Genomic DNA, 19,419 nt, shown 5'->3' with positions numbered 1-19,419 from the left:
TAGCACCTGTGTATAACCATAATGTGCTCTGTAAAATCATAAGTGGTGCTATATGCCCCCATATGCTTCTTCATAGGTGCTTTATGGTGCATTCACACCAGATGTGGATTTAATTTTCTGTCATGCAAATTTTTCGCACAAGTTGAATATTTTCAACTTGTATATTTTCAACTTGGGCGAAGATGCGTTTGAGGCGAATAGCGCGTGTTTTAGCGGCAAATACGCCACCAATATCGCATCATTCGCATCGCCATATGCGAGGACGCGTCTGAACGCGTCTTTGCATTGACTTTGCATGTAATCTACTCGCGCAAATCGTTGAACTCGTGTCTGGTGTGCACCCACAGTAAGGGTGAATGGCGCAGCGCGGATGGCGCGTCCGTGCAAATTGAGCGTTTCCGCGTGATCCGTGTGAGTTAGAAAATCTGAACTTTGGCAGATTTTCGCGCCACAATGAGTGGAGGCAGAAAAACAAAACAACAATGGAGGCCATCATCATCACTACACGAGACATCTTCGTACTTTTACAGGAATTAAAAGGATCTTGTTTGGAAGAGTGAGGAGGTCGAACAATCTGGTAAGTTTACTCAATTTGAGCTATATAAGCCCCACCCATGATGCAAATTTACCCATGTATGTCCCGAATTACTAGAATTTCATGTGCGACATTCATACGCAAATGAAGCGAGTAAACTCAAAATGTTCAAGTGTCCAACTACATGCGAATAGCGTGTTTTTGCCGCCTCTTCCGCGTGTGTGAACGCACAGTTATACAGTAGGTGACCACACAGTTATACAGTAGATGCCATTTCCGGGTCTGCTTGGACCCGGAAATGGTGCCATGTGACATCAGACTTAACAAGCGTATAGTCACCATCCACCAATGTAACCATGAAACAGGACCAATACACAAATTAATAAAGCTATATTTGGAACAGAGCATTACTGCACTATATTATTTTGTATTCCTATAATATATAGTATGTATACTTTTAATGTATGCATATAATACATGATGGCCTATAACATTTGCCATAATGTATTACACAATGCAATACATTCCTCTTGACTTTTCCTTTCACATTCCAGTATTACTTTCTTAATCAGAACACCACCAACTTATAAAGATTTGCATACTATTACGACAGTAATTGTAGGGAACTTTTAAACAAACAGCATACAGTACAATACATAGTGTTGCTTTATAAGACTTCAGTAACATTATCTCCAATGTAACCCTGGATTACACAAAATGCTAACAGCTTCTGTCGGCTATGCAAGTTTCATGGGCGATAAAATATGTACAGTATGTCACAACAAGGGCATTTACCCTTCATAAATAATGAAGAAACAAATGAAGAAAGGTATCTTCAAAGCACCAGCAATTTAAGCTGGTAGTAATTCTTAATTTGTAGTGTCTGGCCTCTCTCAGTTCTTCAATTCGGGCCACCAGAGACGCCCATGATATCTTATTTGCTCTGTGGTGTTGCTGAATGGCATCAGTGTTGCTCATAAAGTCTCTCTGGTGTGCTCAGAACAGTGAAATGGTTGTTGATGAAGGCTATGATCAGCCAGCACTCATTTTTTCCAACTGACAGTAAATCCTTAAGGAACACTGCCTGCTATTCCTTTTATCTCTCTGTCTCATTTCTTTCTATCCCTCAATCCCTTTCTGAGTGTTATTGGGGGTCAGAACACCTTTCTCAGAACACATATTTTGTGATATCAGTCGTGACATTTCTTGGGGTATTGTAAAAGGCACTTAAGGACCTCATAGAAAACAAATATTTTGATGTATTAGTTGCAGGTAAGTAATGGTAGAATATGATGAAGACTATAACAAAGGTTGAAGAAGTCTGCTTACAAACAGCACGGTCCTGTAGCTCAGTAGGTAAAGCGCTGTGTCAGCAACACAAATGTCAAAGGTTTGATGATGTCATAGCAATAGCTTTGCAAAATCACTGTTTGTGTAAAAGTCCTTTAAGACGTTTAGTACAGCTGAAGAACACATTGTAGCCTAAAGACTACAGTTATTTATTAAGAACTGACACTTTATTTATTTGTCACATTTTTCCGATTTAGGACAAGCACTGCCCCTAGAAAATCACAAAACAGGTCACTCAGTCTCTCGCTTTTGCATGCTATAAGCATTTTGGACACACTGAAGGTCACTTTTAAACCAGTTGCAGGCATCTAGTAAGCACATCCACAAAGAAACAGTTTTAATTTCACCAGCAGCCCCTAGTGGGCAGAGGTGGCAATAACACTCATTTAACTTGATGGAGGAGGTCTGGAAAGGCACTGCAATGACAGCGTGGAACACTGGGCATGGTACCAGATCTGAGCACCAGGCTACTGATGATCTTCATCTACAGAACGTATGGTTGGTGCTGTGGCAGAGCCAAGTGCGGTGCCAGTCAGACAAATTTTACCCACCAGTAATATATGAATTGTTCTTGTAGCTTAGTTGGTAGTGCTAGTGTTTCGATCATAAGGAGATTGTTAGTTTTGGATAAAAGTAGTTTTCGATAAAAGCAACTTCCAAATGCAGATGTAAATGTGCTGGAGATGAAACTGTGTATAAATTTTACATCACACCTATAGTGACCAAAATCACCATGGTTATCGATCTTATCATGGTTTTGTAAACAATTTCTAGACATGTAAAAAAAGTGCTGAAAACAAATTTAACAATTTACATGTAAGTGCACTTTTGTTCGCATAAACATCAAATAAATAACGTTAACATTAATCATGGCCCATTTGGGGTCGTGAGATAAATGTTTATCTAGTTCAGATAAAACACGAGTAAGACGGTAATAAATGTGTTTGTCTCATGTAATTGTTTAAATTGGATGATGCTAGACAAGGTTTTTTAAAGGAAAACACCACTCAATATTTTACTATGTTGAACACCATACTAATACTGTGTTTGACCCCCTTTCGCATTCAGAACTGCCTTAATTCTATGTGGCATTGATTCAACAAGGTGCTGAAAGCATTCTTTAGAAATGTTGGCCCATATTGATAGAATAGGATCTTGCAGTTGATGGAGATTTGTGGGATGCACATCCAGAGCACGAAGCTCCCGTTCCACCACATCCCAAAGATGCTCTATTGGGTTGAGATCTGGTGACTGTAGGGACCATTTTAGTACAGTGAACTCATTGTCATGTTAAAGAAACCAATTAAAAATGATTTAAGCTTTGTGACATGGTGCATTATCCTGCTGAAAGTAGCCATCAGAGGATGGGTACATGGTGATCATAAAGGGATGGACAAGGTCAGAAACAATGCTCAGGTAGGCTGTTGCATTTAAACAATGCCCAATTGGCACTAAGGGTCCTTAAGTGTGCTAAGAAAACATCCCCCACACCATTACACCACCACCACCAGCCTGCACAGTGGTAACAAGGCATGATGAATCCATATTCTCATTCTGTTTACACCAAATTCTGACTCTACCATCTGAATGTCTCAACAGAAATCGAGACTCATGACTAGGCAAGATTTTTCCCGTCTTCAACTGTCCAATTTTGGTCAGCTTGTGCAAATTGTAGCCTCTTTTTCCTATTTGTAGTGGAAATGAGTGGTACCCGGTAGGGTCTTCTGCTGTTGTAGCCCATAATGTTGTGCGAGTTGTACTTGAGTACATGAGCAAGCATGGTGCCGCAAAATAAAACTTTAGTTTGGAGCCATAGGAATGAGTGGGGCTAGGCTAAATGCTAACACATTCACGAGGTGCTGTACAAAGATTAAAAGTGCATGCATTGAAAAAAGATAGGCATGTATTAATTCATCTAAGTTGAGGTAATAATCCTTTAGGTGAGTGTAGTAAAATATTGAAAACGGTGGTGTTTTCCTTTAATAAATATTAAGCAAACATCATATCAGTACAACTCGATTTCCCTAAATGTGATTTTTATTTTTTTTTATCTAGTCAGTGAAGCTTTATCATCACAAACACATGGGATCAGATGATAATAAATGTGCCTCACATTATTGTTTAAATTGGATGATGCTGGACAAGGGTTTTTAAGCTGTGACACTGGCACAGTTAAACGATAATTAAAAAATGACGCGGTAATACAGTACTAATCGTTGGACATTTTTATCATGGTTAACCATTAAACCGGTAATCGTTACATCTCTAAAATGTGCCATGTAAAAATATACTGATGGTGGGACCAAAGTACTGCTCCCTAAGGATCTGGGACACATGATTAACGCCAGATTTGTACAAAAAAACAAGAAAAAGAAAGACCATGTAAAAAATGAATGAGAGACATAACAAGAGCCAGTTCCCTTGGTATAGACCAGTGGCCGGATGCATAAATATAGCCTTGAAGTTAAGACTTAAGCGTCTTAAGAATGAGTATGACTAACTTGCAACTAGTTAGGGCTAATCAGTCTTATTATTTGAATTTAAAGTAGACCAATTTACCTTTCTATGTAAAATACTTATAAAACAGTTATGATCAGTCTTAAAGAAAAAAAAATCATGACTAACTTCAAGACTAGTCTTAGAAGTTTATGCAACCGACCACAGGACTATACAACTAAACATGGTAATTTGACTATAAAATTACACTTTTTTGGTCTAGGGATGTAGTCAGAGTATAGAGACTTGGCTTAAAAAAAGTTTTTACTAAAGTCAAAACTATGATCAATCCTAACACTTACATATTTACATAACTCTTAACATTTAAACAAAATCTGATTTCACAATTAAGATCAAGCAAAAGGCATATGCTATTTGTTTACTCACAACAATTGCTGTCTATTTCAATAAAAAAGCTGGGATAAGAAAACAAGCTTCGCCAACATCTGTTTGGGACTTTCTGCCTACTCCAGTTTATTTTCTGCTATTGATGCTCTGCAGGAGACAGAAAGAGATGGGCGGATGCTTGATGAAGTGGACACCCAAGAGAGAACAGGGTGATAAAAGGACCAAATCATCTCTCCATGCCCAACCCGAGGGCTGAAACACAAAGTGTGCTCGTCATCTTGCCTGTCTGAACTCAAATGTGTGGGAAATCAGCACCACATGAAGTCAACTTGTCTCCTGTGGAGATTCAGCCAATCACAGGTCTGTGGAGTTTAAAACGTCCTTAGATGACCTGTAATCCAAGTATTACTACTAAAGTCACTGGAGTACGTTTGGCCACTTAATATAAGAAATTCCACCAGTTTATTGTGGACAATACAGTAAGGGGATTGTCTTATTAAAACGGTTTATGTTTTTGGTTTAGATAACAGCTTTTAAGAGACACGCACAAAAATAGCACCTTTTTCTGCAAAACCAAAAATGGGGCTTTGCAACACGGTTTATAATAAAAAATATATAGAGAGGAATTTGACCTGGCAATAGCAGAACTAAATAAATAAATTCAACTGTTATCTGATCTTATTGGGAAAATTTTACAACCAGTTAGCTTTAAAAACAAGTTAAAGAGGATATATCATGAAAATCTGACTTTTTCCATGTTTAATTGCTGGGTCCCCAGTCCTCGTATCAACCTAGAAATGTGAAAAAGATCAACCCAGTAACTTAGTTTGGGTAAACCATTCTCTGCAACATGTGAAAAAATAGGTAATTGAAATATGTCTCACCTTGTGATGTCAAAAGGGGATAATACCACCCCTTAATCTGCACTATCCAAACACGACACTGCCATTAAGTGCAGAGATGAACTCATTTGCATTTTAAAGGACACACCCAAAAACAGCACATTTTTGCTCACACCCATTTTAACATGCCATAATAAATTAGGGTATTTTGAGCTAAAATTTTCATACGTACTCTGGGGACACCAAAAATGTATTTGACATCTTAAAAAAGTATTGTGAAATGTCCCCTTTAAGGAAACACAAATGTAATGCATTATAAACTGGATCATTTGTATCAACACCTAGCTGAAAACCAGGGTGTATCTGGTATCACGCCAAAACTAAACTCTGTTGCCCCTACAGTACCAGCTGTGATTGGTGGACCAAGTGTGGTGGTTATTATGAGCGCATTCCAATTGGCTGAAAGAAGATGGCACACGGGCGAGACATTTCTTTCAACCTAGATGGAAGTGACAGCTCTGACCTTATTTTTTTCCAGAACAGGAAGCAAAAAACCCTCAGTCTCTCCTTGGGTAAACCAAAGCCAGTTGGCAGACATCAGCGGCCCTGGGCCTCACACGGCCCTGAGCTGACAGTGTGATATGTGCAGCCCATCCAAACCCTCCAACCTTTAAGGGTATCTCAGAAGCTGTGAAGTTAGAGCCCAAAACTGTTTTTAGGGATTTTGTTTCTACTGTCTGTCTGAACTCCCCGCTGGGTATGGCTTTAAGTTCCCCACAATAGAAGATCAACATTTTCTTTGACATTTAAGGACTTTCTATTTTCAAGTTTCAAATAACTTATGATAGATCATAAATCTGAATAGACTGACTAGAGCATCTTGAATTAATTCTTTGATCGTGGTGCATACAGACAGTAAACAGTATTTGAATGCATGAATAAAGCAATTGTGCTTGGATGACAAATTATATCCGAACCCATACAAGAGCAGAAATCCTTTCTTAAACCTTTGCTGAAACACTTTTGTACATCATTTCAAAGCATTTTTAATCTTCCAGTTTCTAATTCATGACTTTCAAGCAAGAACAGGTTGCAGACGTTTGGAAGTATAATCCAAAAGCATTAAAATCCCAAAACTATTGCTAAAAATGCTAAATACGGTTTCTAAGCATGTGACATTGTACATCCAAAGCAAAATGGAGTCAAGTGCATCAACCCGATCCCATGGGGCAAAATACAGAATATGCTGGCAGGTAAAACCAGGAAAAACTACTAGTTAAACTACCATCTTAACCATTGCCACAATCTTTCTCTCTCTCTCTCTCTCTCTCTCTCTCTCTCTCTCTCTCTCTCTCTCTCTCTCTCTCTCTCTCTCTCTCTCTCTCTCTCTCGAAACCTGGTTCACTCCTCTGCAGCTGCATTGCAGAGCTCTTGACTCACGCACGCACAAACTCACACATAAAGCTTAGCTTGTGTGGTGCCAAAAAAACGACCGAACAGCAACTGGACTGTGTCTGTTTGGTGTGGACTGAGTTTCCGTACAGTTTTTAACATCAGATGTTTCATAGGACAGATGTGTATAAATACCAGATGTTTACAGTTTATGGGATTTTTCAAATTTCCCAGAGGGAGAAGTTAGTATAAACCTGCGTGTTTTATTTGGATAAATGTCACAGGAAGAGAAGTGGAGAGTGATGCATGTTTTATTAAAATGAAGGTGAAGTACCATTTCCTGTTGAATAATTCACAAAGCGTCACAGTATCTGTGAGAAACTCAATAGATCAAGCTGGGTATTCAGCTATCCTGTGTGACATTCCTCATCTTCCTACATTATGTAGAGAGGCTTGGCCACAACATCATGTCTTTCAAAGCCAGAGTTTTGATTCAGGCATACAGTATATTCAACATCTTTTTGTCCCAAATTGCACTTGGAAAGACAAAATAATATTAACCAAGAGCAAAACGTTGTTTAGTAATTGTTTTGGTAACATTTTACGATAAGGTTGTTAATGTTTGTACAATAAAAGGGAAGTTTCACAAGACTTTTTATATCTTATAGGGGCGGTTTCCCGGACAGGGATTAGACTAGTCCTAGGTTAATAAACTGTTAAGCATCAACGTTTTTCCTATTTAAGACGAGTAGTTATACGAGCAAGTTTGGTGGTACCAAATAAAACGTAGCGCTTTTCTAAGCTGATTCAAAAGAGGAACTATATTTTATGGCGTAATAGCTCTTTTGGGAGTACTTCGACTCGGCGCAGTAACACCCTCCCTCTTAAAAGAGGAACTATATTTTATGGCGTAATAGCACCTTTGGGAGCACCTCGACTCGGCGCAGTAACACCCTACCTCTCCCATTATGAGAGTGAGAAGGGGAGCGGACTTTTCAGGCGAGTCGAAGTACTTCCAAAAATGCTATTACGCCATAAAATATAGTTCCTCTTTTAAATCCGCTTAGAAAAGCGCTACGTTTTATTTTGTACCACCAAACTTGCTCGTATAACTACTCGTCTTAAATAGGAAAAACGTTGATGTGTTTGGTCACTTCTAACTTTATCTCCAAATGGTAGCATTGAACGAATGGGGCCAAGCCAAACGCCATCGAAGCATCGCAGCGCGCTCCAGCGCCCACGCGCACGCACACAGATGACAGAGGGATGCATCAACAATTTTTAGTTAAGGTAATAACATATTTTAATATTGAAAATGAGTAGACTATTCCTTTAATACTAATGCAATTGTTCATGTTAGTTCATTGTGCATTGAATTTTTATTTTATTTTATATGTATTAGTGAATGCTGAAATTAACAAGAACTAAGATTAATAAATGCTGTAGAAGTATTGTTCATGGTAGCTTATGCATTAACTAATGTAAACAAATACAACTTTATTGTAAAATGTTACCCAATAAATGCAGCCTTAGAGTTATAGTCAATGCAATTATTTATTTTAGGAGTGGTTTCCTGGACAGGGTTTATCGTGGTTCCAGACTAAAATGCATGTTTGAGTTGCCTTAATTTTAAAACACCTTGCACTGACAAGATGCAAGACATATCAGTGTCATTGTTTTGTCAAAAAATGCACACCAGTATTGTTTTATGTAAAGTATATTTGTAAAAAATACTTAAATATCCTAATATAACTATAAGGCCTAGTTCTGTCCGGGAAACTGCCTCAAAATGTTAATTTAATAAAAGTTAGCAAGAATGGGAAATAATCATTTCTTCAAAACACACAAAGACTATACTGTCAGAAAAAAAGCTGTCATTGGGGTAGTATCCTTTCGAAAAGTACCTTTGCACCTAAAGAGTTCATATTAGTGCCTCAGAGGTAAATACTTGTACAAAAAAGTGCATATTGATACCTCAAAAGGTATATATTGGCACCAAATGTATACATAACCTTTGTTTATACAAATGTATACACTGTCAAAAATAAAGGTACAAAGCTGCCACTGGGGTAGTACCCTTTAAAAAAGGTCATAATATGTACCATTTAGGTACAAATATGTATCTTTGAACTGCCAATATGTACCTTTGAAGTACTAATAAGCACTTTTTGGGTACAAAGGTGTAGGGCAGTGGTTCTCAAACGGGGTCCGCGAGATGTTGCCAGGGGGCCCCAGTTTTATGTCATTTTATAAAATACATTAATTTATCATGAATTCTGTGTAATTAAACCTAAAAAAATAAGGCTACTAACCAACAGCACTACTTTGTATAATTTAATATGTTTTGCTTAATTAAAATGTAAAATTTGGTCAGTTTTTTGTAATAAATTTTCTTTGGGGGGGCCGCAAAAGAATGCACCGTACAGAAGAGGGGGCCGCACGCGGAAATGGTTTGAGAACCACTGGTGTAGGGTACTGTCCCAGTGACAACTTTTGTACCTTTATTTCTGAGAGTGTACAAAATTGTCCTACATTAGGACCTTTATAAAAGGGTACAGCTTTAGACCATTTTTGACAATTTTTTCTGACAGTGAGTGTACCATTAGTGTCCGTCAGCCCAAATTATGTCTGATTTTCTGCTTGCAATTCCATTTACAATCCTTAATTGAGCTTTTCGTCCCAGGTTAGGCATCACTCACCTAGTTAAACTGTACAGTAGACACCACAGCTCATCATAGGAGAGTAACAAGTGTTTATCGGCGTCTCATTAGTTTGTTTTTCTTCTGGCTTCCTGCTATATTTGAAAGTCATTATTTTTTGCTGTGGGAACTTGCAAAGGTCCTACTGTATTGTGGGACTATTGAATCTGCTATACAAATAATATTGCTAGAGAATCCTTCACATGTAATTAAAGCCTTTAGGCTGAATTACGCATCTGCTTCAGCTGTTAAAGACAGCACAAACAAGCTTGCATAAGTGTGGTCGTGACATTGTACACTGATCTACACTGCCTACAGGCCTGATATATCAAAGCTATTAAAGCGGCATATACGCTAGCGAAGGTTATCGAGTTATGTGCTGTATGGATGCCATATTATTTGCTCATCTGCATACACACACAACATTGCTGAAATATAGGCTATACATTGAAATAATGTGTGACTCATGACTGACTCATAACTTTAGTCAGCAGCACCGGTGTCTTAATTGAAAATATGAAGAGATTTGGCACCTAATAATCTTTTTTGTGCTGGTGAAGATTAGCAACATCCATTCTGCATGCATATCTTTACAAGTACATAAACACTTAAGCATGTATGAAATCAACAGCTGCACGCTTTCATCAAAGGAGTCAAAACAGAGACATGAATCTCATCTCTTTCACGCCTTTCTGTGTGGGCGCTCGTGGGAAGATCGACCCACCAACCTGCGTCCTACCCATCAACGTTAACATGTAAACATTCATTAGACCAAACGTAGGAGACATCACAGCCCTCACAACCCAACGTGCATCGAAAGCAAGAGTGAGATAATAAAAAGCTTGTCTGCTGAAGCTATGGATAAAAACACAAAGACAGCGAGAAAGGCACAGTGTTGCTTATTAGCTGGCTTTTGTTTTGGTATTTCGAGGGCGTGCGTCACGCTCATTCGCAGCTTGAAGAGCTCTCCTCCACCCTCTCAGCCCACTCACAGCTCCTGCTTTTCCAGAGACACGGCTAAAAGCATTCTCTCATAGGGTTACAATCGTTTCAGATTCCCAAATGCACAAACGGAGATTTAAAAACATACATAAAAAAACACAAATGGTTTTGAAAATCCACAGATGAACTATACGTGACCCTGAACCACAAAACCAGTCATAAGGGTCCATTTTCTGAAATTGGGATTTATACATCGCCTGAAAGCTGTAGAAATAAAGCTTTATATTGATACATGATTTGTTAGGATAGGACAATATTTGGCTGAGATATAATTATTTGAAAATCTAAAATCTGAGGATGCAGAGAAATCTAAATATAAGAAAATCCCCTTTAAAGTTGTTTAAATAATGAAGTCCTTAGCAACACATATTACTAATGATCAATCATTTTTTGGTATAATGTTTTTATAATTTTGACCCATACAGTACAATGACCCATATTGTTGGCTATTGCTACAAACACACCCGAGCTACTTATGACTCGTTTTGTTGTACAGGGTTACATATGTATGGTGTTTGATATAAAGTGAGTAAATTTACACAAAAATAAAAAAATTATCAATTTGGATTGTAATATGTTTAACTCTTCCCCGCCAGCGCTTTTAAAAAAAGTTGCCAGTCAATGCCAGCTGTTTCATCTTACCTTCATTTGTTCTCTTTATATCACCTTTCAAATATTGGTAGGTTTCTTTCAAAATACCAAATTTAGATCAAAAAGCTGAGATAATTGCATTTTTGTGAAGGACTTTAATAGAGATCAGATACAGAGCGATGACCAAAACATACACAAATTCTTTCTGTTTGCCCGGGATACACTGCACGATTTCATCGGTGGTCCTATGTCGTACATTGAAAGAGGTTCAAAGACCATTTTCCCGGTCTTGTGTCCAAAGATAGCCTACGATAGTTTTCTGACAGACCTACGTACTGGTATTTGTTTACCACTAGCGTGTGCTGGTGACATTGCACTAACGTGTGACGCAGCCATCGAAGCCTCCGTGTCATCATTGTACAGTCTACAAGCTTATCATATCCAAGTTTAAATTATCCATGTCATACTGTGTGATAAGGTAAAGATCTTATAGGAGTGCAAAAATCCTGCAGTGTATTACAGGCTTAAGGGGTTGTTTCTGGGTTTTATAAGTTGGGTAAGAGTGGAAATACGGATTGCCAGAAAAATTCTTCCGAACAAATGAACTTACCGAACAAATGAACTCATTCGCTTCCCTGCCAATGAAGAGTTTTTCCGGCAATCCGTATTTCCACTCTTACCCAACTTAAAAACCTAGAAACAACCCCTTAAGCCTGTAATACACTGCAGGATAAGGTTGACAGGGTAAGGTAACTTGAAAAATTTGAACTTTGACGGAAAAACGCACCAATCAGGAGCTTGCTCTAGTAGTGACATGATTACAGGAAGCGAGCGGAATCGCAGAAGCCCCTACCATGATGCCAATTTCCGCGTGAATGTCCCGATGACTAGAATTTCATTGAGTAAACTCAAAATGTTCAAGCGGGAAACTAGACGCAGTAGACGCGAATTTGACGAGTCAAACGCGACTGGTGTGAACCCACGGTAAGGTACCATGAGAGCGATTTGAGAGCAAATTGCTCTGTTGTCGAATCATTCTTGCTGTACTTTGATGTGTCATATGCAAATTTCAATGTGAAAGACAAATGTATTTGGTCATTCTGCATATATGCTGGAGGGATTGGCAGTTACCTGTGTAGGCAGTGTTTGACTCCAGTGATGATTGGTGGTGTGTTTAGGAGGAGGGTTCAGAGCCCAGACGAGTCTCTCAGACGAAATCAGTGCAACAAACACCTGCAAACATAGAGGCGAAACATTAGCTTACCCATTAAATAATTTCATAAAGCAATGACAAAAATAGTATTCATTAAAGGGGCTATGGCATGAAAATCTGACTTTTTCCATGTTTAAGTGCTATGATTGGGTCCCCAGCGCTTCTATCAACCTAGAAAATGTGAAAAAGATCAACCCATTAACTTAGTTTTGGTAAACCATTCTCTACAAGCACATGAAAAAAATAGGTCGTTGAAATTCGTCTCTCCTTATGATGTCATAAGGAGCTCTTATTATAATAATACCACCCCTTAATCTGCACTATACAACCACAGCATTGACATTTAGTGCAGAGAAAAGCACAATTGAGTTTTAATTGCAACAAACCAACATCATTGTGATCAGTGTTTGAATTTCATCAGCTCATTTGCACTTTAAAGGACACACACAAAACAGCACATTTTTGCACACACCTACAAAGTGGCAATTTTAACATGCTATAATAAATTATTTATATGGTATTTTGTGCTAAAAATTCACGTATGTGCTCTGGGGACACCAAAGATTTATTTGACATCTTAAAAAAAGTCTTGTGCCATGGCCCCTTTAATAAGCATTTTTATATTAAAATATTTAGGTGGTTATTTAAGCATTTTACTTCTCACATTAAACATTTTTAACCTTTTATATCAGGATTATGTAAAGTATATCAGCCAGTCACTTTATGAATGTGTTAGGAAAAACAGATGGAAATATGTGTTACTAAAGCACAGAATGAGTTCATTTGTTCTGTAATGAGATCACGACCAAGATAATCAGCGGATGACACACACACACACATAACAGATAGACAGGTCTTCATTACCACACACATTGCACCGATCACACACTGTGTACACAATATGAATATGAATTCTCTCCCTCTTTGGCTCCATTTTTAAACTTTATGAGCTGTCTACTGTGGTTGCCAGGTATGTCAAAAACAGCCTAACCAATCAAAACAGCCAAATGCATCCAAAATCACCTTCCTCCATATTATATAGTAGGCAAAAATTAGTATGCAAGTAGTATGTCCATACATAGTAGGCAGATGACCTACCCAGGTGACCTACTACTTCCAGCTAGATTTTGAAGTGTGCATTTGGTAGACACTTTACTATCCCATGAGCCCCTCGAAGAAGAGACATCATATTATTAAAAAAATGTCGAAAAGCAATGAGGTGCGGTTCCTTCTGGTAAAATTGCACTTGTTTAACATCATCCAAGTAAATTAGTTATATGTAAAAGGTTTATGTAAACCATTGGGACAACTTTGTAAATTGGCTGCAAAAGATATTTAATCATTAGTATTTCATTATACCTCATACCACACTTTATTATTTTCCATTATAGGCAGTAGAAAGGCAGCAAGTCTTTATCTCTTTCACACACTTCACAGATATAAAAAGAAGACCTGACATACTGTAGATATTCACTGCAACATGGACGCATTCTGTAATGTCTTTGATCAAGGCAACGGAGAGCATAACCACAGTCCTGGACTAAATAAAGAGCTTATCAGCCTATGACAGCGGCTCTCTGCCTCACCTGTCACCTCGCTCATCTCCATTCACACTATTAAATGTCTTTATTATGGAGTATAATGCCCTGATGACTGTAGCTTTGGTTCCAGATAAACCTGAACCATTTAGTATTCCCACTGGATTTTAGGAGTGTGTGTTAGAGACAGAAAGGTGTCTGGCAGAAGACAATTCAGAAAAGACTAAAGGAAAAGACTGAAACATCCACTGCTGGTGTACAATACATTACATTTAAATTGATGCATTTGGCAGATGGTTTTATCCAAAGTGACTTACAGTGCATCTAAGCCAAATATTTTAACAGTAGGCTACATGTGCGAAGACAATGCTTTAATATCTATCTGTAGTGATGGTCTCTGTCTTATTATGTCTATTTGTGCTATCTACGGTATCTGTGCTGTCATCTATCTCTGTTATCCATCTATTTATGCTCTCCATCTATCCTATCTATTTATCCATCCATCTATCTATACTGCTGTCTGTCTGTCCATCTATCTATTTATTTATCTATCCATACATTCATCTATCCTGCCATCCATCCATTTTGTGTCTCTTTCTGTCTGTCTGTTTATAGTGATGGTATCTGTCTGTACTATAGATTGTTTGTGCTATCTATCTGTGCAGTCATCTATCTCTGCTATCCATCTTTTTGGTCTCCATCTATACTATCCATTCATCCAAGCTATCTGTCTGTCTGTCTGTCTGTCTGTCTGTCTGTCTGTCTGTCCATCTATTCATTTATCCATCCATCCATCCATCCATCCATGCTGTATTTCTGTCTGTCTGTCTTTATCCATCCATCCATCCATCCATTTGTTTGTGCTATCTATCTGTGCAGTCATCTATCTCTGCTATACATCTTTTATGCTCTCCATCTATGCTATCCATCCATCCAAGCTATATGTCTGTCTGTCTGTCTGTCTGTCCCTCCATCTATTCATTTATCCATCCATCCATGCTGTCTGTCTGTCTGTCTGTCTGTATATTCATCCATCCATCCATTTGTTTGTGGTATATGCTATCTATCTATAAAGTCATCTATCTCTGCTATACATCTTTTATGCTCTCCATCTATGCTATCCATCCATCCAAGCTATCTGTCTCTTTGTCTGGCCATCTATTCATTTATCCATCCATCCATGCTGTATTTCTGTCTGTCTGTCTGTCTGTCTATTTATTTATCTATCCAACCCATTTGTTTGTGCTATCTATGTTATCTATCTATGAAGTCATCTATCTCTGCTATCCATCTATTTATGCTCCCATCTATGCTATCCATCCATCCAAGCTATCTGTCTGTCCGTCTGTCTGTCTGTCTGTCTGTCTGTCTGTCCATCTATTCATTTATCCATCCATCCATGTTGTATTTCTGTCTGTCTGTCTGTCTGTCTGTCTGTCTGTCTGTCTGTCTGTCTGTCTGTCTGTCTGTCTGTCTGTCTCTCTGTCTGTCTGTCTATTCATCCATCCATCCATTTGTTTGTGGTATATGCTATCTATCTATAAAGTCATCTATCTCTGCTATACATCTTTTATGCTCTCCATCTATGCTACCCATCCATCCAAGCTATATGTCTCTCTGTCTGGCCATCTATTCATTTATCCATCCATCCATGCTGTATTTCTGTCTGTCCGTCTGTCTGTCTATTTATTTATCTATCCAACCATTTGTTTGTGCTATCTATGTTATCTACAGTGTTGGGAGTAACGCATTACAAAATATAATATATTACAGTAATATATTAGTTTTTGCTGTAACGCAGTAATATAACGCATTACTAATAAAATTTTGGTAATATTTTACTCGTTACAGTCTTAGTAACGAGCGCGTTACAACAATGCATTTCAAAATTAGACTGTGTTATTTAAATTTTTTTATTTTTGACCAATGCGCGCGACCAGCATCCACACATGAAAAAGCTGCGTGTAATAGTTATGGCTGCGTCCCAAACCGCATACTTCTATACTATATAGTGGGCGAAAATCACTACTTCTCGTACTCTTTGCCTACTATATAGTATGGAAGTAGGCGGTTTGAGACGCAGCGTATGTCTGTTTCCACGTGCTGTATGCAACATGTTAATTTTTACTTTAACTTTGTATTTGAAATGCGATTTGGACGCGGTGCGCGTCAAATATAGACATGTAGAAGTCCGCGGCCGTAAGCATTGACTAAAGTGGTCGCAATCAGGTCCGGTAGCGCCGCACACGCATAATTTTGCGAATAAGAGCACTAAGTAAAAGCAACAGAAAGTTTCTATCGGTCTCCTGTGCTGCTGGAACCTCAGAAGTAAAGAGACTTTTACAAATGTTGCCAGTAAAATCCATATAACACCAGCAATGACAAGGTAAGCTTTGCTATGATTACAGTGCTAGGCTATTCCTATGCTATCTACAGTTTTATTACAAACAGCAACCTAAACTACAACATAACATTAGTGAAGACTTAAACATGGTTATCTAAATATAATTTAGTACATTTAAACATCACTGTTTAAAGTTTTACCAGCCTTTGTATGGGAGCCTATATTCATTGTTTGGCAAAAGCAGTGGTCCTCTGTTTGTCTGTGTTTGATTAAGCAATTATATGTTAGCCTACATGTTATCCTTATATTGTACTGAATTTAGCTGTATTCCTTGAGGCCTGATCCTCCAATAGCACTTTTTGATAATTTGTGTCAATCCAGTGCATGCCAGGTTTGTGCTGTGAATCTGAATTAAGAGTGATGAAATGAAAAGAGGTTGCGTGTCTTGCCATGTTATTAGGCTATAGGTTGCATTATAGTGGGCTCTATTGTGTTTGGTATGTGTACCATAATTTACCAGACTTTTACCAGATCATTTGTCTATGTTTTTGATTCTGACAGTGATTGTTACTGTATTTTGCCATAAATCTTCACTTTGCCTATTCAAAGCTCGAGGGCCAACACATAACTTCTAGATTTATAAGCATCAATAAACTACATTTTAACATTTTATAATGCTTAGTCATACTTCTGTTCTTTTGATGAAAGTAACTCAAAAGTAATGCAAAAGTAGTGTAACTCATTACAGTTCAGAGACAGTAATATTGTAATGTAACTAATTACTTTCAAATGACAGTAATTTGTAATATATAATGTATTACACTTTGGAAGTAACTTGCCCAACACTGTCTATGAAGTCATCTATCTCTGCTATCCATCTAGTTATGCTCTCCATCTATGCTATCCATCCATCCAAGCTATCTGTCTGTCTGTCCATCTATGCATTTATCCATCCATCCATCCATGCATGCTGTATTTCTGTCTGTCTATTTATTTATCCATCCATCCATCAATTTGTTTGTGGTATCTATGCTATCTATCTGTGAAGTCATCTATCTCTGCTATACATCTTTTATGCTCTCCATCTATGCTATCCATTCCTCCATCCATGCATCCAAGCTATCTGTCTATCTGTCTGTCTGTATGTCTGTCTGGCCATCTATTCATTTATCCATCTACCCATCCATGCTGTATTTCTGTCTGTCTGTCTGTCTATTTATTTATCCATCCATCCATCCATCCATCCATCCATTTGTTTGTGCTATCTATGCTATCTATCTATGCTATCTATGCTATCTATCTATCTATCTATCTATCTATCTATCTATCTATCTATCTATCTATCTATCTATCTATCTATCTATCTATCTATCTATCTATCTATCTATCTATCTATCTATCTATCTATCTATCCATCCATCCATCCATGCTGTATTTCTGTCTGTCTATTTATCTATCCATCCATTTGTTTGTGGTGTCTATGTTATCTATCTGTAAGGTCAACTATCTCTATCCATCTCTTTATGCTCTCCATCTATGCTATCCATCCATCCATCCATCCATCCATCCATCCATCTATCTGTCTGTCTGTCTGTCTGTCCATCTATTCATTTATCCATTCATCTATCCATGCAGTATTTCTGTATTTCTGTGTGTGTGTGTGTGTGTGTGTGTGTGTGTGTGTGTGTGTGTGTGTGTGTGTGTGTGTGTGTGTGTGTGTGTGTGTATTTAGTTATTTATCCATCCATCCATTTGTTTGTGCTATCTATGCTATCTATCTGTGAAGTCATCTATCTCTGTTATCCATCTATTTATGCTCTCTATCTATGCTATCCATCCATCCAAGCTATCTGTCTGTCTGTCTGTCGGTCCATCCATTCATTTATCCATCCATCCATGCTGTATTTCTGTCTGTCTGTCTATTCATCCATCCATCCATTTGTTTGTGCTATCTATCTGTGCAGTCATCTATATCTGCTATCGATCTATACTATTTATCCATCTATCCATTCAAGCTGTCTGTCTCTCTGTCATCCAAGCTGTCTGTCCTTCCGTCCTGTATTTCTGTCTGTCTGTCTATAAATCTATCCATTTATCCATCCATCATCATCCATCAATCTGTCTATGCTGTCTGTCTGTCTGTCTGTAGTGATGGTATCTGTCTGTATGTCTATTTGTGCTATCTATGCTATATATCTGTGCAGTCATCTATTTATGCTATCCATCCATCCATTCATCCATCCAAGCTGTCTGTCTGTCCATCTATTCATTTATCCATACATCCATGCTGCATTTCTGTCAGTCTGTCTATTCATCTATCCATCCATCATCCATGGATCTGTCTGTATGTCTGTTTGTGCTATCTGTGCTATCTATCTGTGCAGTCACCCATCTCTGCTATCCATCCATCCATCCATGCTGTATTTCTGTCTATTCATCTATCTATCTATCTATCTATCTATCTATCTATCTATCTATCTATCTATCTATCTATCTATCTATCTATCTATCTATCTATCTATCTATCTATCTATCTATCTATCTATCTATCTATCTATCTATCTATCCATCCATCCATCCATCCATCCATCCATCCATCCATCCATCCATCCATCCATCCATCCATCCATCCATCCATCCATCCATCCATCCATCCATCCATCCATCCATCCATCCATCCATCCATTAATGCTGTATATCTCTGTCTGTCTGTCTGTCTTTTCCATTCTTGTTTCCTTTTTTTATTGCTCTCTTACTTCCTTTCCATTCATTGTTTTGAAGGGCCACATATAAGCAGCATCTTTAACACTTTGTTTTCGGCTGCAGGGGATATGAGGTGGAAAACACCACGTTTTTCTCTTTGCCACCAGATAGTATGACTCACAATGCATGAACATGAGGGCACTCTGCGGCATGTTCACACAGAGAACTCAAACATTACAAAGCAATACACCCTCGCAGGCACACAGAGCCCTGCGCGGGTCCCGGTACCAGAACTAACATACTGCTGCAGCAGATGGGATTCGATGCACTCCTAACACACACACACACACACACACACACACACAC

General features: G+C 38.2%; 1 protein-coding gene across 25 annotated transcripts in view; it reads right to left on the bottom strand.

Annotated features, from left to right (window-relative positions):
* The window catches only part of map2 (microtubule-associated protein 2), a 137,310-nt gene that overhangs the window by 66,745 nt on the left and 51,146 nt on the right, over positions 1 to 19,419 (bottom strand). For all 25 annotated transcript variants that reach the window (XM_055214523.2, XM_055214526.2, XM_055214525.2 and 22 more), the window contains one exon: positions 12,387 to 12,488. The gene's annotated coding sequence lies outside the window, so the exon portion shown is untranslated. The remainder of the gene's footprint in view (positions 1 to 12,386; positions 12,489 to 19,419) is intronic.

Source organism: Misgurnus anguillicaudatus, chromosome 17 (assembly GCF_027580225.2).
Source record: "Misgurnus anguillicaudatus chromosome 17, ASM2758022v2, whole genome shotgun sequence".
Lineage (NCBI taxonomy): Eukaryota > Metazoa > Chordata > Actinopteri > Cypriniformes > Cobitidae > Misgurnus > Misgurnus anguillicaudatus.
The sequence above is the reverse complement of the archived record's forward strand: the minus strand, read 5'-3'. Positions and strand labels throughout refer to the sequence as shown.